This window comes from Cyanistes caeruleus, chromosome 4 (assembly GCF_971803275.1).
Source record: "Cyanistes caeruleus chromosome 4, bCyaCae1.hap1.1, whole genome shotgun sequence".
NCBI lineage: Eukaryota > Metazoa > Chordata > Aves > Passeriformes > Paridae > Cyanistes > Cyanistes caeruleus.
The window spans coordinates 25,551,767-25,574,487 of record NC_141704.1 but is presented as its reverse complement, the minus strand read 5'-3'; the positions used below and the strand labels follow the sequence as shown (position 1 = coordinate 25,574,487).

Here is a 22,721-nt window from a genome sequence, read left to right as displayed (position 1 = left end):
AGTCTATTAAATGCCCTCATCTGGTCCATTCTGTCCAGACAATCAAGCTGAGGAGTCAAGCTCTTTTTACTTTAAAATATTTTTTTTTTCTCTATATTTTTATTTGGATTTTTTTGGGTTTTTTTTTTTGTTTGTTTGTTTGTTTTTGTTTGTTTTGGTTTGGTTTTGTTTTTGCCATTCAGTGGGCAGTGGCTGATCTTCATTTTGGATCAGGTAAGGGTTGTATTTGGACTTTGCATTCATAGGGACTGTTTAACAGCTTGAATCTGGCTGTTTGCAGCTCCTTTCCCCCGCTAGGAAACAGGATATTGTGGCTAACTTAATGCGTGGGTGTGGGCAACGGATCTTGGACAAGACCTAGGAGTTTAGGTGTGCTTTGGGACTTAGTTGGTGTGTAGACAGTTTTCCACCTCAAGTCTGAATTGTAATGAAGTTTACTCTGGCACTAAATAGCTTGCTTTCTAAAGCAAGGCCCAGCTGCAATCCAAACAAAAATGACTGTTTTGAATTCGGGTGTCTTCATGGTTATGTAACATTTATTTCAGATGTGGAAACTTTTATTTAAGAGCAGTTGGTTATACCTCAGTGTCATCTTTAGCTTAAGAATCTCAGATATAGCTGGAGTCAGTAGTAAAAGTTCTATTACAGAGTAAATTTGTACTCCACAAGTAAGGTTCATCTGCCTTTGATTCAACAAGTTGGATACTTCTGTGTTCAAAACCTGGGTAGTTCTTACTGGAACTACAGATGCATGCAAGATAATCTGAATTACTGTGCTTGTTTTTATGAAATTAACTTTCAGTATATGGATGTTTATAGGAACTCTAGATACAGCAGTGTTGGTTAAGAAAAAAACAGGGAAGTGAAATATGAATTTTCAAGCTTCTGTCTTCCTTTCACTGTGGTTTCCTGCTTCTAAGTTCTGGTTTGTTTTGTGATATGTTTTGGAGGGTTATTTTTTTTCCCTTTTGAAAAGGCTAAAGGATGAAAAACTGTGCTTGGGAAGACTCCTTCCACATATTCCTTCCTTTCTTTACATACAAATATAATTGTCATTGCACCAAAGATAGAAGGACGCTCTTTGCGGTTTGACTGGTTCATTTGTATCAGTTTACAAAAAGTGATAAATACAGTGTATAACTTGTGTGGGCAAATAGTCCTGTAAATTTTCTTTTTCTACAGCTGTTTTCAAAGCTGTGAAAAAAAATGGTGCAACACTTCCATAACATTAAATTTGAGAAATAATTGTACTTGGCAGTTTTTGTTTGCAGCAATGCACGAAAGGCTGAAGGGTTTTGTACAGTTCAAAGAGCACATTCCACAGTTCTAGCAGTTGTCGGCTGCCTGCAGGGATCATTTGAATTTTCAAGGAAAAAAAGCATCAGAGTAATGCCCAGACCATTTGGTTATATACTCTCATCCCTCTCTTTTTAAATTTCACCTGTACAAAAAGTTACTGGAAATAAGCCATATATAAATGTGGCACACCTCAATGTCTGTTAAAAGATCTTGTGTCAAATTTCATTGCTTCTTGTTCTTTCCTATTAATACTTACTAATGTAGAGATTAATATGGGAAGTAAAAAACAAGGGATAGCATTGTTCAAGCACGTGGGGATGGTGGGAGTGAAAAACAGCAAAGGGAGATCCTTTTACTTGTTTGGACCCTGTAGTTATTTGCTTATTGCATTTACAAAATTGTAAATTGTACAAGACACTCTGTGTTACTTTGCTGTAGGAGAACCTGGTTAGGAAGGTAAACCCTTTTGTCTGGTGTGCCAAACCTGGAAAACTTGCCAGCTCCTACATCACATTGCAGCTCTGCCACTTTCCAGAAATGTGTTGACTGTCACTGTGTGTCTGTCTAAAGCTTCTGCTTATCTAACAGGAGGTGATGTGACTATTTTTGTACGTGCCCTAATAGAATTTTTGGTGAAGTATTCCATAGTCTTTCTCAGTTTTTTTTTGCTATCGCTAGGGATTCATTAGTTCTGTCTGCAGATTGTTGCATAGCTCCAAAGTCCTTCTGTTTTCTGTCATGTACAGAGACAATTTTGAAGCTAAGAAGCCTTGCTCTGAAGCACAGATAGTTTTTGTCCCTTCATTTGTGCTGGTTGCATGTGTTGTATTGCTGAAATCTCTCTCTCCTCCCTCCTTACAAAGTGCAGTGCCTTGGGCTGGAGTCCATGACCTGATGGAAGCTTGGGTAGGGTGAACCTCCTGAGGCTTGGTGTCCTCCTGCCCATGTGCCTCACCTGAAACTGCATACCTCTTCAGGATCGCTTAATTGGTGCTACTTCTGTTAGTTTTTGGGTAGTTAAAATCCTTAAACACTCATTTTAGCTTTAAGACATTAAGCTCTATCTTGTATGTGGCTTCTGTAGGATGTATTCATTTGATTTAGAAAATAAGTTTGTTTTTCTTTCTGTTCCTTAGGTACACAAAACCTTAGAAATATGTAATATAAAATGAATCGTAAGACTATCTGTCTGGACTTGCTAAAGCCAGTCACATTGCCAGCATCACAGATTTGTGTGGTGCCTCTGAACTTTGAAGCTGTCCCATTATGCATATTTGCTTTCTTTCTAATCTCATGTTCCCACTTTCTTACATTTTCCCTCAACATCTCATTCCTCCTCAGTCTGTTTTGTGCACAGCCTACATTCACAGAAGCTGTTCTGGGCTGTACCTGTTTCAGCAGTTACTCTTGTATTTCTTTCCTTCACATCTAAACTCAGCATTTCTGACAGTACAGCTACTGAGTTTCCTTCTTACAGAGCTATCACAGATATTTTGCTGCATTCCTTTTTCTCAGTTGCAGTTTGGGTGTTTTAAAAATAAGACTCCAAACCATGTGTTTCCATTAATACTCATCTTGGGCACCCTCTCTAAATTTTGTCCTATTTTGTTTTGTGAAATTTTACACTGTTCCAGAGCATTTGTGGCATTTTACTGTGTTCAGTGTCACTTTGAGGCATCTTTCATTGCTTTTTATGAATGTAAAATTTTCATTTAAGAGTTTCTGTGAAGTCTTTCAGTATATGCTGTATATTGAAGTCGTAAATTGTTAGAAAAAGAACTGCAGAAACATGAGCAAAAACCTTTCTGACTTATTTGTTTTCAAAAGTGACAGTATTGTGATCTTGCAACATTGTGATATTGCATGCTACTAAAATATAAGTTTGGATTCATATATACAGGAAATAGATTAATTCAGAACTCTTCAGAAATTTAAAACCAGAATTATACATAGCTGTAATTGGAAAACTACTTGGTAAGATACAACATGCTCATCCCAGTGGCCTGGCTAGATATGTGTGATAAACCAATTTTCTATGCTGTATCAGTTTTAAGCGCACAGTCCTAGTGTATGTAATCCAGAAGAATGGTTTGGTGTGTGTATCGATGCTTTATTTAGCTTATTTGCTATATTAGTTGACAAACACATGCTGAATTAAATTCCTGAAAAACCTTTTGCTTGTTGCACTCACTTTGCATGTTGGCCCCCTGATCCAGAGCAATCCATCCTAAGGATGTTATATAAAGTTACCCTGGTCTTAAGAATAGAGTCACTTCTTCAGAAAGAGTCCTGTCAGGAATACACTTCACATATTGTTTCACTGGAAGCACATCTCTTCCTGGGCTTTGTTTTATTTTGGGGTCCAAGTAATGGAGCATGCAAGATCAGCTATGTGAAGAATGAGAAATAATTTCTGTATAGCTGATGAAGTCATTCATGTGCCATAGTTGAATTAATCTCCCCAGTCACCTGAAATGAAAAACACTTGTTCATTAGGCTTGCAAAAAAAATCTCCCAGGACACTGCAGCCCAAAATTACTGGATGTGTGCAAACAACATTCTACACTGAACTGTTGATTGCACCATGTGGGGCAGCTCTGTTTTGTCATGAGTTCATGTTTAAATTGCACGTTTTACAGCACTTTTCCTTCTATCAGGACTATAGTTTTAAGCTCAAAGTAACTGTTTATGGACAAGTTGACAACCAAATTCAAAGTTAGGCTGTTGTCTGTTGGGAATGTCCTTGTTTGCAAAGTCTTCTGTCTAAGGAGAGATAAATGGAGCTGTAAGTTTTAAAGCAAAAAACATTTAGAGGAGTCTCTGGTGTCACAGATGTCAATAGGTGTGATTTTCAGCTGGAGGATTTTTATTGTGGTTGTTATTTTGGGGTTTTATTAAAAATGATTTTTTATTGCTAATGTGGAATGGTTTCTTTATCCTCATTTTTGTAACAGTGGAAAAAACTGAGCAAGGCAACATATACAACATCAAAATAAATCTTCAGGTAATAAGAGAGAAATGAGCAAAACTGGAAATTACTGCACTGAATAAACAAATTTGAACCTTATTTTAGTAGTGATTTTTTTGGAAAGTATCATTAATTCTTAAAAATTACAAAGACTGAAAAAAATATGGCCGAGGAAATCCAGTGTGTTTTGTGTAAATAATCACTGTGCTCATCCAGCCTTTCAGATTGCATCAGTTCAGTAAAACAAGGACAACTGATTGATCTTAGATCTTCAGATTTGAAAAGGAAATTTTATAATGAGTGGAAGAGGTTAGATTACCTGTCTGGCTTACAGAGTCCTATGGAATGCATAAACAAAAAGTTGCATTAATGATCAGTTTTCAGCACAGTAGGCAAGTAACAATGGGTGGTGCAAAATGGCAAGGCATGCTGAGAGGGACCTTGGGCTGCTCCTGTGCATTAAAATTTCTCCTACCGAGTAATGACACGTAGGTGTTTTTTTGCTCTGCTCACATAAAATGTTTGTTCAATATATATTGTAATGCCCAACAAGAAAAAAGAGGAAAAAAAAAAGAAAGATAAGTAAAAAATAAAAAACAACAAAAGGTTGTGGGTGTTTTGGAGAATATTCCCACAAGTGTTAGAATACATTTAAACAAAGTTATGTTATACCTTCATTTTGCGTAGCTTTTCTAGTCTGGTTACTTCATCTCATGAAAAATATTGCAGGAGCAGGAAAGGACCAGCAAAGGCCACTGAAAATGATTGGAGGTATGGAAGTTATTTCATATGGGTAGAGATAAAAAAACATTAGTATTGGTGCAGATAAAAAAAGAGGTAAGTGGTATGTAAAATGTTAAATAGTACAGAGGTAAATGGTATATGAAAGGATAAATAGTATGGAGACCTAAAGTTTGAAAATGTCTTTTTTCTAAGAAACCAGGGTGTGGGAGACAGTCAAATAAATAAATAAGTGAATAAAACAGGGTTGGAATAAAATCAGTACCTTTGAAAGCAGGCTGTGTATCACAAAACTTTTTCTGGCTTTGGGATGTTACTTGTTCAGAGGAAAACTGAGTTACGTGGAGTACATATTGAAATGAATGGCTATTAATCCCCTAAGTTAGATGACAGAAATAATAAGAGTAGAAAGAATCAGAATGTATCTGATAGAATGCTCAGAAGAGAGTGCTACTCTTAAGCTCTTTGTGCTTCCTATGTTTGAGTTACATTTCTTCCATTTTTCCTGTGTCCTGTCATTTTTTACTGACAAAGAATATTTTCATTATAGCAAGAGCACATTTATTAGGAGTTTTTAATGAGATGAAAACATTAATAATAAATAAATGGTATTTTGTGAAGTCCAGTCAATCTGTTGGTGGCTCTTTAACTGCTTGCAATAAACTGCTTCTGGCTGCAAAATGAGCAGCTGTAAGCTTTTATTAACCCTTCAGAAACTATTAATTATCTTCATACTGATGTTAAAATCCTATGTAGACAGGCAGATTCTTTGAATTTTATTACAATTACTAATAAAAAGAAAAGGATTTGTTATTTTACATAGGAATGCATTTTATTCTCAGCTTTGCACATGATGCATAAACACCTGCTTAGGAAATACTTGGCATTGCATACCTTTGTATTTATTTTCATATAATTAAAATTGCTAAACCCAGAAAGTTGTTGGATGATATTGTATATAATTGAAGCAGATTTAAAATTTCAGTGGATCTTGTGTATGTATTTTATGAAGGAAAAAAAAAAGTTTTCTAACTTTCTGTCTTCTTAAAATTAATTTCTAACTTCTTTCCATTTTTTGAGTCATTATATTAAAGTATTTTTCCTCTAGTAGTTACTATTCCTTTCTTGTAACTGAATGTTTTTTCTTTATACTGGCTTCTTAAATCCTTTTGCATCGCCTTTTGCCATTCTTTCTTTAATCTTTTTCCTTCTGTTTAATTTTTAAATCCTTTGCCCTTTATCTTTTTTCAGTCTTTTTAGCTGCTCTCTTCTCCTTTCCTCTCCTCTCCTTTGATTCTCTTTTAAACATTACTGCTTCTTAACATTGTGTTCTTTCATGGATTTTTCTTTCTTTTTGTTTTTTTGTCCTTTTAAATTTTTTTCTAAAGTTGTTCTTTAGTATGCCATCACACAAGGAAAAATGGATACAAATGCTAGTGGAACTAGAAACAAATAAGCACAGAAAGCAGGAATGTTCAAGGAAAAGATGAAACATTTCTCTGTTTACTGAAAAGAAAAAACCCTATTTACTTTTCAGTGGGCATTGAAACATTTTTACCTGAGTGTTTTTTCCCTGATACCACATCCTGTGTTTCAAACCAAAAGCAATTATCATTTCAGTATTTCATGGTACTGTGCTGGTAGATGTTTTATTTTATTTTTTTGCTTTCTTCATCCTGACAGATGCCTTTCTTGCATAGAGGTCTTCACAAGCTCTGTCTTGTGCTTTACAATGCATCTTTGATTCTGGAATTTTTTGAATGCATTATTTAGTAAACAGCAGATCTCTCTGTAGTCTTTTGTGGAATTTTAAAACAATTGATTACATTAGAGAAAATAAAGATTTAATAGTTTAATAAAAGCATTTGTTTCAATCAAGTTAAAAGACTGACATAGATATACTTCAGAGTAACAAGCAAATATATAATTGAGTTATTTACTCTGTAGTTAATTAGTAGTTACTTAGTCACTTATGCATTTTTAAGAAGGAGACTCTTCATTTGATGTACATAACAATAGTCTTCCCCAGGTCTGTTACAATTTTTTCTTTTAAATGTTTAATTTTTAATTTACTTTGAATTACCTGTAACATGACTGTAGAATGAAGCCATGTGCAGAAATATTATGAGAATCTGGGGAAATTAAGTACTGCAGAATATAGTACATTGAAGTTTAAAGATATTTTTGCAATATTCTTCTATGCAATTTCTTGTATATATTAGTACATGAAGGTGGCATTGTCAGGATTATATAAGTTTCTAAATAAAATTGTTGTGTTGAACAGGAGGAATTTGCCAGAGTAGGTTTAACTACTGTATCTGTTTCTCTCCAGTGTCCTAAATTTGTGTGCCTATGCATCATTCTATGGATCTGTGAGTACTTGGGCAATGGAAATAAATATAAGAGAAATATGGATTTCACCAGAAGTTTGTGAAAGCCACTGAGAACAAGAAACTAGCTGTGTGTCATTGGTCTATGCAAGTTCATTTGGGGGTTTTCTCTCTCTGTAATAAATACTGGCAATAAGAAAGTAAAGTATTCCAAACAGAAGATTGTGAGTTTCAAATAAAAAAACCCAAACAGTCAAAACAGAAATGTTTCTTGAAATTTTTGATTATTTTTAGGTATTTTTCCTGTCTGGGTTGTGACTGCTACAATCATTTTTTCAGTTGTTGAGAGCTCTACAGAATCTGCAAAGGTGTCAAACACTGCAGTTGTTGCTTCTTCTTCAATGGAAAATAATGAAGACTTATTTTAGAGGAATGGAGTGTTTCTTGATAACTTTTTACCCAAATTTTTTTATCTTGAGAATGGTCAGCTCACCGGAAAAAATTTGAGAAAGAGTGAAAATCTTTATAAAATAGATCACTAAACAACAAAGCACATTTTTGTTTTGCCTTAAACCTGTTATTGCTGATATTTTAAAAAAACAGGAATTGTGATGACTGTAAGTAAAAGGTTTTTATGAGCAAAATCTCAGTTACAAATGATTTTAAAAGGAGTCAATACTGCTTGGTGATAGGTATTTACTAGCAAATGAGACATTCTCCTTCGCCACCATTCAGACACTCGAAGAAGATTGTGTGCAGGCAAGAGAGAAGAACAGCACTGGATGTGTGAGCACACAGAGGTGTCTGCCCCAAGCTGTGTGCAAACAGGGGCTGTATCTCTTATCTTTGGAGCCTTGGTTCCACCAGCCTGACAGAGTCAGTAGTCAGTGCTGCTTATTTTACATTTGTAGCCTGATTAACAGAAGCAAATCATCATAAAAACTCCTCTGCACAAAGAGGAAGTCATCAAAATCCCCAGCATTTAACTATTTATTTTCTTTTGAGCTGTGCATCAGAAGTTTTCTTGAAGATAGTTTTCCTGTAGTATTCTACCCTATGTGAAGAAAACCCTTCCTAGGTGTTAAGAGAATGGGTTTCAATAGCAGGTGAGAATGGGGACTGAATGGCCACATTTAAAGCAATGCTGCCCATTGGATAGGGGAAGAAATGGTTCCTGTAGGAGTCAGATGTGGAGGGAGAAGAGCAGGGAGACTGGAGCACTGAGGAAAGAAGTGTGCTCTGAGTATGCTCTGCTCTGTTAGGAAATGTCCCTGCTCATACATCCTTCTCTAGTAGTCTGGGCTTAAAAATTACGTTGCTTGCTGAATCGAAATATGTCTGAAACCTGTAGTCCACATATGAAACTGGACACTACATTTCATATTGTAAGATGTTGAGGAAGGGTGGTCTTTTATATAAATTTGCACTATAAACATGCCAGGCATTTATGATGGAAGATCTCAGGTTTTGGAAACTTTTTTCTATTTTTCCATAGAGGCACAGAACTTGCACTTCATTTCACAGGCTCCATATAAATAACACTGCATAAAGGGCCAGTTGGTTTGCTGCTGCAAATCTTTTAGTGAATTTTCATTTGCTGACATTACTCAAGTTATTTATTAGTGCTGATTATTGGTAAGAAAAAAGAAAATGTTTCCTGTCTCTAACCAGCTGAACAGATACATCTTTTTCTGAAGTCAGTTGTTTCTCAGTTGAGCAATAGTCTATTTGGATTTAATGAGTTTATTCTTGTTTCCAGACCTGGAGGTTGATGCGAAATCTTTTCACAGGTTTCAAGCACAACAGGTTTTGTTTTTTTTTCCTTCAAGCAATACTGTAGAACTAACTCTTAGAGAATTTAATTTCCCATTCTGAAACTATTTTTAATTGAAAGAAAACCAAGGGATGACTAAAAATTGTAGGTTTATTGGTGATTTGAGTTCTTTCAGTGGAGCCTTATATATGTAAATGCAGGTGTACATGTTTGTGAGCATGTAGCATGCAACTTTAATATCCACAATATTTCTCACTATGCTCTAAGGTATTCTGAGAACAGCAGAGAATCAAGAACGATATTGTGTTATACAAATGAAAAAAATTCAGAGAATTTTGGGACAAAGGCCAAACTTTGCATGGATCCATTTTAGTTTTATTCTGTTCTGCAGAAAAAAAAACTTTACTCAGAATTCTGCATGAAAACTAGCTTTTAAAATGTGTTTCTTTGATCAGATACTAAAATATGAATTGGTTCAAATGATCATACACTACTTTTAAACACAGAAATTGAGATATATTTTGGCTGGGCATTGACAGTATAAATTCAGGACTCATAGACCACCATGACAGAACTAAGTGACAGGGTGAATATTTTACTTTGGTAGTACACTCTAGTGTTAAATTATTAATATCCTTTTACTGCATTTGATTTTTTCTCACACTCTTCAATATGGTAAACATCTGTAATTCACTTTGCATGACTAGCATTTTTATCTTGTAGCATTAAATCCTGTCATTGCTTTTTTGAAACCACTTAGAAAATATTAAGTAATCATGAGGGTTTTTGCTAATTGCATGGGCTTTAATTTGTCACTTTAAGTGTTCTAATTATTTCTTCATGAGCTTATCAGCAAACTCTTAAATAGGACCTCACTGCAAATTGGGCCCTTGGGCCAGGTTATTTATTTTGACCCGAACTTCTGTTGAATATTATGATTAAAAATCAGTGAATAAATACTTTTTAATAATGGTCTTTAAAACTGGAAAAATTAAAATCTAAGCAAAATGTAAGAGAAACTATCATGTATTGTTATACTAATGGAAGTTCTTCCACGTCTTCTTGAAGCTATGAATGCTACAGCTATATGGAAATTTGAATATTGAAAATAGTACTTTTTTAGAAAAGTTTATGCTAAGTGTGGCATATGAAACTATTTGAAACTGAGTGAACTTACTTCAGACTTACAGTGAAAGACTGAGAACAGTTTGTCTAAAGTTCACTTTGTTCAGTAAAAGTGGTTTAGAGGCGGAGGAGAATTGAAAGCAGTTATAAAATATTTCTGTTTATAGTGGGGCTTGGCAGGTCTTTCTGTCTTCAGCATACCTGGATGAACTTGGATTACTCAGCATCCCAATTTTTATTCTTACCAAAAATAAACTATAAAATATATTTTTCTACAACACAGATTGTTCACATGGGAAGAACTTCCAATTTTTAATACTTTCAACATGCTGTAAATATGACAAAAAACATGTGTTATAGCCAATAGAAAACGGATTTAGTAATGATCACTGGCTTCACTCAACATGCCAGCAAGACTGACTTAAGACAGCATCCTCTTAGTGCCACCTCACTGCAGCCTTGAATTGAAGGAGTGTAACAGCCATCTGAAACAAGACTAAATCCACTGAAGAAACACAGAGGAGGGAACAATTATTTGGATAGCAGCTTCTTAGAAAAAGGTTTTAGAGTTGTAGGTATTCCCAACCAAAGATGTGAAGCTGATGTGATACAATTCTAAAAAGTGCAAACATTGGAAAATTAGATATGGTATAGAAGATGTATGAAACTTTATTTCAATGCTGCTCAGGTTTAATGTATTCAGTTCCAGACACTTCAGAAAAAATGGGGATGAACTATATAGATGAGAGTCTGTGTAAAAGCAATGGCAATTTAAAAAAGTTTAGAAAAATGGATAGATTAAAGAAGAGGAGAATGAGAGAGGCAAGATAAATTTTTAAAGGCATTAGAAAGCTGCTGCAATGTTTGTCACCTTACTCCAGGTGGCTAAAAGCAGAAATGGTGGATCTAAATTACAGTGAAATAAATTAAGTTTAGACATTGCGTGTACTTTGGAGTGGGAGGATAGCAAAACACTGGAATGGATGCTCTGGTGAGACTGTGAGCCCTTCATAACTGTAAGCCTTTAAGAACTCCCTGGCACAGGCTGCTGGTTCCATTCTGGAATAGCACAAGTGAACTGTGGGACTTTCTGCAGTCCCTTATGGCCCTGTGGTGCTCTGCAGTAATGCTGAAATGTTCTTGCCCACCTTGGGGTGGTCCACTGTGCATGGTATGTCTGAAACCTTTCAATGCTGTCAGCCTGGCTTCACAGTAAGAATGTCCTCCATAAGAAGTAACAAAAATGGTACAAAGCCCAGTGACAGACTTCATCCACCCACTGTGAATCCTTATGTACTGAGCACTTTAATAAACCAAGTGTTATCTAGGGTAATAACTGCTGGGATCATTCCCATATTTTAGTCTATGATGAATGAATCACATTGTGCAAGAACTTGATTCGTGAGACAAGTCTAAAGCTAATTCCCCTGAACTGGTCTGGGAGGGTGTTAAACATCGAGGAGCTGTGAGAAGCAGAAAATCCAGCTTTTCCTATCATTTGGTCCCAAAGGCAGGTGACATAAAAAGGAGCCTTGGGACACATTTGTGGCTTAGGAAATCACCACCAGCAATATTATCTGTACTATCCTCTGGTTATGGCAGTGAATCTAGAGTCAGTAATTCAGTTGAGTAGCAAGTGGGACAGCTCCAAACTCCAACATACAGGTTCTGCTTTATACAAATTTCATCATAAAGCAAAATAAAAACAGGAGCAGAAACAATCTTGTACTGCTTTCACTGTCATGGTTATACTGATGACTTGTAAATCTCTCTTTCTACCAGTGTTGTTGCTCCTTTCATCTAGTCTTCTGTCCCAGGCTGGATCTTTAATATGATGTCTTTTAATTATCTTATAATTCCAAAACAGAACTATATCAACTTCTTTCCTTTTCTGTCACAAATGACAAGAACATTATCCTTCTTGTCATTTTGATTCAGTGACTCGGGGTTATTATTTACTCTTACTTTCCTCATGCTTCATGAATTCTGACCAGGACCAGATCCTACATATTTTTTTGTTTTTGATATTGTTCAGATCCATTTTTTCCTTTGGTTCTTCTGGTAAATGTCTTATTCAGACCTTCTTTCCTCTGTCCTAACTCACAATTTTGTTCTTCCTTTTTCTTTTTTGGTTGTTTGCAAATCAAATGTTGCCTCCCTTAAAGCAAACTGTAGACACAGAATTCCTTCTTTTAGTCTGCTTGTGTTTTAATATCCCTTCCCATTTTATATTCTCAAGGCCTCTTGCCTCAAATTTAAGATGCTCACTTAAGCTTTACATGTGTGCTTTCTAAATGTGCTGAGCAGTCCAGCAATAGATTTGAGAGGGGGTGGAAAACGTCGGTGGAACCAAATGAAGTATAAGTGCTACATAGATTATTTTTGAGGAAGTTTGTTAGGTCCAAAATCTTAGGAATTTATCTCTGAACTTCGTCTTTTGTGTGTGTTTTTTGGTACAATCAAGTATTATGTCATATGTGTTCATTCCACTTCCACTTGTAAGTGCCTCCTTCTACTTCCAGACTTGTCTACATGTTTGAAGAGTTTATCTCACGGCTGTATTTTGTTTTTTATAGCTATGTACCCATGAGAGATCCTCTTGAGCTCATCAAAAGAGCCTGTGCTTCATTTGCTTATGCATCCTTTTTATAAGCCAACTTCTGCCTTCTTGCATACATCAATCCAGGGTTTCCACATACAGAATTTGCTTCTATTTATTTTTCTCTAGCAATTCTGTAGTGGTTTGTCATTAGATAATACATTTATTTAGGCACAAACTATCCTTTAAAGCATCTGAAAAGCATCCTACAATAGTGAATCTAAAGTCCACAGAACTGAAATAAATTCATTTTGCAAGCTTGTAGTTGCCATTTCTGCATTCTGAGTCCTCGTTCTTCCATTCTAGCTTCCATTAAGGCATGAATTTTTCTGTTGAAAGGTAAAATATACAGCCTGCCTGTGAGGCCACTATTAATTCCACACTATCTCTCTTTTATAGTGCAGCTGGCACCCTACCCTCAGGAGAGCAAGCTCATCACTTCTACCACATGCTTGTTCTCTACCAGTTCAGGCAGCAGGAATCCTAAGTTAGCTATCAAATATTGGTCTTGCCTGTGGCAGCACAGAGCATTCGACAATGCCTCTGGGCCAGCTGAAAATAATTTCTAGCACAGTTGGAGTGAAACTACAGAGGTGTAACAAAGACGAGTCCTGAGGACGGTGATATTCAGTATTCTCTCCAGCAATAAACAAAGATTTGCAAAATCAGAAAAATAAAATAAAAATAAAACCAGTATGGATTTATTACAGCTTTTGAAAATATCGTGTCCTGAGTGTGAGAAGTAACAAAACTACCTGTGGTCATAGATGAAATTATATTTCTGACTTTTCAGGTATGTTATGTGCTTCCAACACCAAATTCTCCACTTCACTTATTTTTATTTTAGTAATGTTTTTAGTACATTTATACATATTCTTATCAGAGGACTTCTATATTCTTCATTTCCTTACAGCAAATATGCACAAGGATTTCCAGTCAGGTGTTAAGTTAAAAGACAAAATAATTAGCCATTACTAGGTAATTTGAGGCATCTCTTCTAAAGCTGAATCTTCCTAGTAATTATAGATTATTCTGTTATTTGTATGATGATATTTTGCATTTGCTTTAACCATCTGGGAGATGCTGCAGAAAAGGCATACTCAGATTTCTTTGTCCTTAGAACACATAATGCTGTCCAAGAGCAATGTGTCTATCTATGCTTACATCTGCCTTTGCTGTACTTTCTTATCCTTAGGTTAGATAGAAGTACTTAAATGGTTCCTTTACCTTCGCAGGATGATTCTGAATATTTTCAAACCACCAGCTTTTTAACTTTGTAGAGTTTTGTTCAACTGAGTGTGTGTCATAGGCAATTCTCCTCCAAATTTTTTTAACTGACAATAACTTGCTCTCTGCTTTTGAAGAATTTTGAAGAGTGGGAAAGCTGCCTTCTCTTTAGTGTTAGTCTGCTGCCACGCAACAGTTTCGTCTTTCCTGTCATCCTATTACCATAATAATTGGCACTGTTTTCTGTATGTTGTCTAGAGAATTATTCCACAAAAAGGGAGAATCTGTCTCTCATTAGGTCCCCAGCTGATGGGTAACTGCATCATGCTGATTGTATTGAATCCAGCAGCGACAGACAATGGCGCTACATTTTTTATAAGATGATAGTTTAGGGTTCTGTGGTACAGAAGACTTTTGGTACTGTGGTTGAGTTGAACATCCTCTCCTTTCCTAAAATTTCTGTCTTCTTCCTGCCTGAGTTGGTGTAACTGAGGTTCAGAATCTGTCCAGACAAGACTTCTACCCCTCACTTTGTTGGATCACGTTTCTCAGCACAAAATGCTGTACTGTGTACCCAGTGAAGACCTAGCCCTTGCAGCTCACGGCTGTCCTGTGCTGCTCCATCATTTTTCTGAGGAGACAGAGACATCTGCAGGGTTTGTGGGTGTTGGGACACTTGTTTTTTCTCCTTTGAACTGTCTGGAGCCAGGGAGGTAATGCAGGCATGGACTGAAGTGGAAAGGAGAGCACAAAGGGAGGCAGAGGGGCAAAAGGACCCACGAGCACGGTGCTGGCTTGGGCAGGGCCACTGAAGGCAATGCAGAGCAGTGCTTGGGACAATTCCAGGGCAGTGTCAGGCTGGTTTTGCCCTTCAGTGTTGTGTAGTGCGCAAGCACGGAATGTAAATGAATGCATTTGGATAAATCTAGGGTCAAGATACTTCCCTGTAACTAGTATATTGCCTATTGCTAACATCTGTCTGGTACAAATGGAAATACAATCTGCTTAATTTCATGGAGGTTGTCACATGTTCATGAACTGAGAAGAGCTTTCGGACATTTGCTGATTCTAAATTTGACTGTGGTCAGAGGTTAAATGTTGAGAATTCTATCATGTGTTCGCCCATCTGGTTCTCAGTTATTTTTGTGACAAGGCAATGTGTGGCAATAACATATTATTATTGTTTGATAATAGTTTTAAAGTATTTTGTCCAAATGGCTATTAAATGTTTTTTTCTGTATCTGGAAATTGTGCTTCCCTCACATGAAGAACTGTCTTTCTCTAAAGAATTACAGATTAGGTACATTTTATAAAGTAACCCCCTCTTGACTATATCCATGTTTTGTTTCAGTGGCATGCAGTTTGCCTTTTCAAGCTGAGGAAATGTTATTCCTCATCCATGGAGCTTAAAATCTACCAGCTGGGTGCTCTTGGATTTCAGTCCTGGCAGTTCTTCCTTTTTTTGCCTTAGTCATTTGGTGGCTGTTCTTCTGCACTCTTGCAACATTATTCAAAGCAATAAACTTCCTCTGAAGAATTAGAGAAGCATGAGTGTCACAGACCTCCATTTTACATATATATGCACATATATTGGAGGGAACTTTCGTTGAGTTGCTTAAAGTTTAAACACTAACCATATGCAATTTCATTACCTTGCACTCTCAGTCACATTGATAAAGATGTCATAGAGGTTTGTCTTACCTGAAATTTTTTTATAATTTCTGGAATTTTTGCATTCTTATTTTTAGAAATTACCACTTTTGTCTAGCTTGTTCTTTTTTTAAAATATTATTTTTGATGAACTTATATTTTTGTATTTATTTTTACCTGCACACTAGCAAAGTCATTCCTGCAGTCATTACTTGTTAGTCTCTTATGCTGACTTTGTCCAGAAACATGAAATGTGCCTTTAGTCATTATGTTGTAAGAAGCATATTGATTAAAAAAAGAAATTCCAGTCAAGACTCTTAAATATATTTGGATGTTTATATGAAAATAAAAATTTGAAATTTCCTACTCAAAACATATTGTATACGATAAAAATATCAACTGTCATCCTTAGAAGATTTTGTCATAAAATATAGTGTTATAGGCATGCTCAGCAATGAGAAAACCTTTTGAGCTGTTTTTGTAACAAAGAATATATAGGGAGCTAAGTAAAACAGCTGTGGTACAGACTCACAGTGACATTGCAGGATTAATAACTGTAGACTGAAGTTCCATCCTTTCTGAAATCGTGTGTGTGAGAGACAATTGTGTGCTTGAAACTGGAAGGTTTTATTTACTTATTTATTTCACTTTCTTTTCTTTTCTGCTTTTCATACAGAAAATAAAAAAAGACCCTTTGGACTTGAAGCAAAGACCCCAAGCAGCATTCTGATTTGCCTCACTCAAAGTCCCTACTGTATTTATTTTCCTGAAGCTTTTTTCTTCCCTTTCTTTTTTTTAATTTACACTTATAAAACTATATTGCTTGAAGTTGCTATCCAGCCAAAATACCTGTGAAATGCTTACCTGCCTCGAGTACCTATGTTCCCTTGCTCCTCTGTTCATTTCTTCCCTGGTTTTGTTATTGTAGTGCTATACTTGCCCCTCCTACAATCTTTTCTGTATTTCTAGAAATACATTGTCTTAAAGGATCGGATCAACCTTGATTATTATGCAATTATGTGGAGACTCAGTATGAGACAGTAGCTGACTTGTGTGCCAATTTTCATGTGGAATACTAAGACTCTTTCGCAGAAAAATAAGATGCCATCAGGAAGTCACACTCTGAAAGAGTCATGAAATAACTCATCTAGGACTCCTGTCAGTCTTGATACTGTGTGAATTGGCTCCTGATAGCTAAAAAAACGTAGATTGAACCTTTGTGTGGTTAAAAAGGAGATCAGATTAATAAGTGGTGTGTGAGACAGTCTGTCTGCCATATAGGTGTAGTTAAAGGTGAATATATGGGCAGATGAGTTAGCACCTTCTGGGGCTGAAGGTTTATACAGACATAGCTTTAAAATATAGGTTAACAGGGCGGGTGTTACAGGGCCAGGAAAGATTTAATCCTGAAAAAGGCATTAGACAAGGAGAAACTCTTCTGGATTGGAAAACTTTAGATTGCTCTTCCACAAATACTGCCTGATTAGCTACAAGCAAGACCAAACATCGCAGCAGTGTTTTGAGGTGGGAGTATAATTAGATTTGGATGCATACCCACAGTGTGGATGGTTTTATCAGATTTGGGGTTTTTTTGCACAGTGTTTTTTCTGGAAATCATAGAATCCTAGAGTGGCTTGTAACTCTATCATCTATAATATTAGGGAGTAATTGCCCCTATCTTTTTAGTTCTGTTTTTCAAGTCTTAAAATATGACCTAGTAATTCCTCAGAATAAGTATCACCAAAAAGTCTGTTTAGTCTACATTTTATTTTTTTTCTTTTTAAAAATGTTTATAGTTTTTTTTTCTGTATGCGTTGATACATTTACTTCATTAGTCTTTCTCTTTAGCTCTGTTTTCCCCATCAAAAAAGCCAAACTGACTTTTCCATCCTCACTTTTCTTTCTTCTGTTTCAATAGAAACTGTCATTTGGATGAAAAATGATCTGTGCCATCAGTCAGTTTTCAGTTGTGTGTTTCTCTCTCTTCAGTAAACTCAACTACCTTTTCCTGTTAGTTTTTTTAGTTTCTGCAGTATCTTTTTTTGCCATATTTCCAAAGATTTCTGATTTGATCAGTCTTCAAGATGCTTTAAAATAGTGATACGTAATTTTGCCACATTCCTTTATTCCTTTATTCCTAAGAAGAGCAGCCATGTTGACAATAGGCCCTACTACCCCATGTGTATTTTGTGGGCTATGTCTTGTTTCCCTGTAAAGCTTCAAAAGTAATTTTAAATAATTGAAATTCAATTTGAAGTTTTTACAAGTTATTGCAATATCTTTTCTCTAGCTCTTTGTAGCTATATATGTTCTCTATATAGTAATTTTAAATTAAATATCTTGGATTTAAAGAAAATCCGAATCTAAGATACTTAAGCACACCTGTGTGTTGTGTATTTAAAACTGATCTAAAAATCTCCATAATTCTGACTAAAGTTATATGTCAGGGCATGCAGTGTTAAATACTCAGGTTAAGCTGAGAGTGATCAGAAGTGATTAATGTGTCGAGGGAAGCAGGCATTTTTGAAGACTTGTGTAAAGCTGTAAATATTTTGTTTTGTTCTTTACCAGATACTATTTGAAAAGCTGACATCTGCGTTTTTAACGTGTTTGGTTAGAGTCTAGCGGTATGTCACGTCCTGGTTAACTGAACCAGCTCCATCAGGATGTGTTGCAGGTATGTAAAGATTAAGATTGGAGATTTAACCCAAAATTTTACAGGAGGCATTTTAAGTCAGGTCCTGTTTCAAGTTAAGCTGAAGAAGCATTGCTGGATACCCAAACACACTTTGTTTTGTACCAGATACGAGTGTTTAGTGCGAATGAAAAACACATTTTAACTGGTTTGATGCTAAATAACAGGAAATCTATTTAATTAGCTGAGTTATCAGATGTGTGTGGAAGAGCTGTATTTTTAATATTTCTGCTTTTATGGGGATGTTTGACAGGGAGGACATACACTAAGGGAGATGCTGGAATATTGCAGCAGTGTGTCAGTGCAGAACTACTAAACAAAATCAGCAATCAGATGAGGAAGGTGGGTGTTTGTGACTGCTGGGCATACTGTGCACAAACACAGGCAGTGTAAATTCTGCTTTTTCATCCTTTCTTCTGCCCTGCCTTTGCCACTTGTTGGAAAGTCTAAAAGTGGCATTGATAGAGTGTTCACTAGAATAAAATTTGCTTTACCATGTGCAGTTCTGGGGCACACCTATGAGCAGCATTGCTGATGATGCGTTGTGATGGCCTAGCAGAAAATAAAACAGAAGTTCATACTATCAGAGATAATAAGCAGATGGTTTTCTGTGCTGGAAGCAGTAAACACATTGCTTGTTACGTGAAGATCATTTTCTGTGGGTTTTTTTTTTTTTTTTAATAAAGATGCCACAGGACAGAAACGTAAAGATCAAAAGTCTCATATTAGCAGAGATGTGAAGGAAGTGTTTTATTGCCTTCACAACTTTTTAAAAGAAAACAAACTTCAGTAGTTTTCATTACCAAGTGTCTATTTACAAGGAAAAACAGTGTATTTCATAGCCTTGTTCTGGATATCTACACCAGCAGTCTGGTATACTTAAAATCTGTCAATAGTCCCTGGAGAGAGATGGGATCCTTCAGCAAGATAGCTGTAGGGTTCTGTGGTCATTCTCTTCAGTCCTTCTAGAAACATCTTTTTCTTTCCCTTCTCTGACTGTCTAGAGGCTTCTGTTGCTTAACGTCATTTGGGTATATAAATTGGTCTGAAATGGTTCTAGATCCATTGCAGGGGCCTGAAGATGACAGTGGCAGGGATTCAATGCAAGAACAGTAGAGCCTCTCGAGCAGCTTCTAGTCAGATATCATTTTAAACTGGACTGATGATCCTAGTCCATGCTGAGCAATATTCAGGAATATAGCTGCTGCTTTGAATATCTTGAAAAGATTTGGAAAAGAGCTTTTATATTGTGATTTCAGAGTTATTTTAGCTATGCTGGGACTATTGCTTGAGAATGAACACTTGGCATTTTTTGTAACCTTGGCCAACAAAATGTTTGTTTTATTTAGAGTTTTGAGGCAGAAATTTTCCATAAAATATAGAGCAGTTCTCCCTGGCTGTACTTGGAAGGCAGCAGGAAACAATGTGTGGAACTAAACCTCTATTCCCCATTCCCCAGGATACAGAGACCTTATTGCAGTATTTTTATCAGCTACTCGGTCTTACTTAAATAAAAGAATTTCAGACGTGTCAACCAATAATTTCTATTTAAATTTTGTATTGCTTCCAAAAAAAGATAGCACATACGTCCATAAATATTCTTCTGAGTGGTACCTTGGCAGTGTTGAAGAGTGAAAGTAATTGTTACTGAAAAAGAAGCTCTCTATACTGAAAGCCTAACCAGTTTTCCAGGTTTTGGTTTTTGTTTTTCATCATAATTAATATTATTAGTGTGTAAATGGGCACCAAATCTAATACTCTGCTGAGACTGAACCCTTGTGTCTTATGTATTTTGGCCTTTGGTAGTACTTGTGCTGCTTATTACATTTACAAAGTAAGGACCAAAGCAAGGGTAATGTAATTACCACTGTTTCAATAGCACTAGCGAGTAATGGAGTGATTCTAGAACCTGACTTTTCAGTGTAATTTACATAAATTTTGAATTGCTATCAAAATTTTGACATACTGATAGACAATGTTAGTGTTTATGAACTGTGGATATATGATTATGGCAAATGGAAGACTTCAGTTTGGCTGTCTTTACTGAAATATGTAAAATGTTAAATAGCATTAGGTGATCACCAGAATTCTTAAAACAAGCTTTAAAATGATAAAAGAAAATGAATTTCTTTTCATTTCATGTCAATAGGGGGTCTTGGTGTAAGGTCCAGCATAATTCTCCAAGCAGAATTACTTTCCAGGCCGTGGCACCATTAATTGCCCCGCTTCCAACACCCTTCTGTATTTTTTTGTTCATTACAGTGCTCCAACATGGTTTATTGCCCTTTTCCTAACTATATTCTATATTGTTCTCTATATTGTGCAGACTGTATCTCAGTATTTATACAATATCTCTTCTATTTTCATATCCTGCATGCTCATACTGTACAATAAGGAGATAATTGAACTCATGTTGCACCACGTTTTATGTGCAGCTTTTTCTAAATGCTTTGTGTGCCTCTTCTGTTGAGATAAGTCTCAATTTTCTTCCTCCCTAATGACTACATTGAGGATTTGCTAAGAGTGCAGTGACAATGCATGTGAAAGAGCTCTCAGTAACTGACTGATGACACTTCAGCAGCTAATTGCTCATATAATTTTACTTCATGGAATGGTTCATACACCTGTTTTGCTTAGTATGTAACTTTTGAAATCTATGTGGTGAGTGAAGCCTTGCCAAAATGTATGAGATATATTCCAAACTCCACAAACATAATTGGAATTTCTAAGAATCTGCTCTGAATTATTCCTTTTTCTTCCACTGAAAACTCTACCAATAGATGTTACTGACAGAATATGTTTGTGAATTTTTTTAAGTTTTTACATTATTTTGTTTAATTTGTCACTCTGAAAGGTAATTTTTGCTTTCAGTAAAAATGACAGACAAAATTGCTTTCTAAAAAATTCATCTGATTATTGTGAAATTCTACAGAATTAAGTTCAGTTTTTGAAAAGAAGCTAAGAGCCATTGGGGTAAGTAACTTCATGAGAGAGGAAATGAAAGGACAAGGCAAAAAATGGTCACTCCAGTGGCTTTCACAGCTTGTGCAGAGTGATAGTCCCAGAAATAAAGCACATCACAAAAAAAGATAAAGAGGGAAACTTAAAGCTGTTGTAATTAAAGTTGCTGCTTGAAGCTGATCTGGAAAACCTGGGTTTTGATGCCTATGCTAATGATGCATCAAAATGCCTAAACAAATGTTGCATGAAACATTCAGTGAAACAGCTTGGTTTTTGAGCAAAGTAACTCTAAAGATTCTACCAATTTCTGTATCAATGTATCATGTAATTGCCAGGAATTAATCTGGCTTCTTCCTGGATGTTCTGTTAGTTCATTCCATGTCAGTCCTCTCCTTCCTCCACCACAGTATCTTGCAGATTTTGAAGTTTCTCATTTTACTCCCTAGGTACAGGCAGAACAGTAGGTGCCCTGTAAGAGTTGATGTGGACAGATGGAGATGATGTTAATGGTAGTAACTTGAAACCTGTAATTCTTTCCAAACCATTGAAAATTTGAGCTCTTTCAAAAATTGAAAGGAGTTTGTTCTGGCACAAAAACTGTGAAGGAAGAAAACTGAAATTTAGGAAATGTCCAATCAATATGCTTTTCAGTAGTCCCATTTTGAGTGCCCAATTCTTAAGGAGCTCTCCTGTGTCCAGATGAGGAGGCTGTTTTGTAATGGACCAAAGGAGATGTGTTCATATTACTGTATTTATTGAAGCTCATATGAGACTTGGACTGTAGCAGAGATTTAAGTGAGTTAAAATAGATGAGGTATGTTTGTGTCTCTCTCCCCTGTCACTTCCCTTCTTCCTCTCAGCTCTCCCCCCCGGTCCTTCCTTCCCTCTCTTTTTTGACAGCATAGAAGGACCATATTTGGGTAAGAATGTTAGAAGTCCTTTTGACATTTCTAGATAGTCTAATCTAATAGATTTTTTTTGCAACATCCCAAGTAAAATTACTGAATTCCATCAAGTTCTTGAGTATCTCAATACTCTCTGTAGTGAAAAAACAAAGCCAGCTGTCTTGCCAGTGAAATCACTACAAAAATTAGCGGGGTCTTTTCCTTGCTTATGTGCTACAATTGTATTTCCTGCTAGGAAAATAGGTTGCACTTTCCTTCTTGTCCAGTATTCTCTTTAAGTGACACATGACTACTGTATGTAGCTATTTTTTTCACAGATGTAATTCCTTATTTTGTGTTGCATCTTCATTGAGGACTCAGAGTAAATAAGAGTTTCAATAGGTTTAGTAGAATATGCAGTATATTTTAATAATGCATATTTTCCCTTTTCAATATGGAATGGAGAAC

General features: G+C 36.0%; 1 protein-coding gene across 26 annotated transcripts in view; it reads left to right on the top strand.

Moving 5' to 3' along the window:
- The window catches only part of FOXP2 (forkhead box P2), a 401,726-nt gene that overhangs the window by 79,566 nt on the left and 299,439 nt on the right, over window positions 1–22,721 (top strand). Inside the window, exon 3 of one of the 26 annotated variants that reach the window (XM_086887060.1) lies at window positions 18,285–18,390. The exons of the other annotated variants lie outside the window; for them this stretch is intronic. The gene's annotated coding sequence lies outside the window, so the exon portion shown is untranslated. The remainder of the gene's footprint in view (window positions 1–18,284; window positions 18,391–22,721) is intronic. 26 annotated transcript variants of the gene reach the window in all.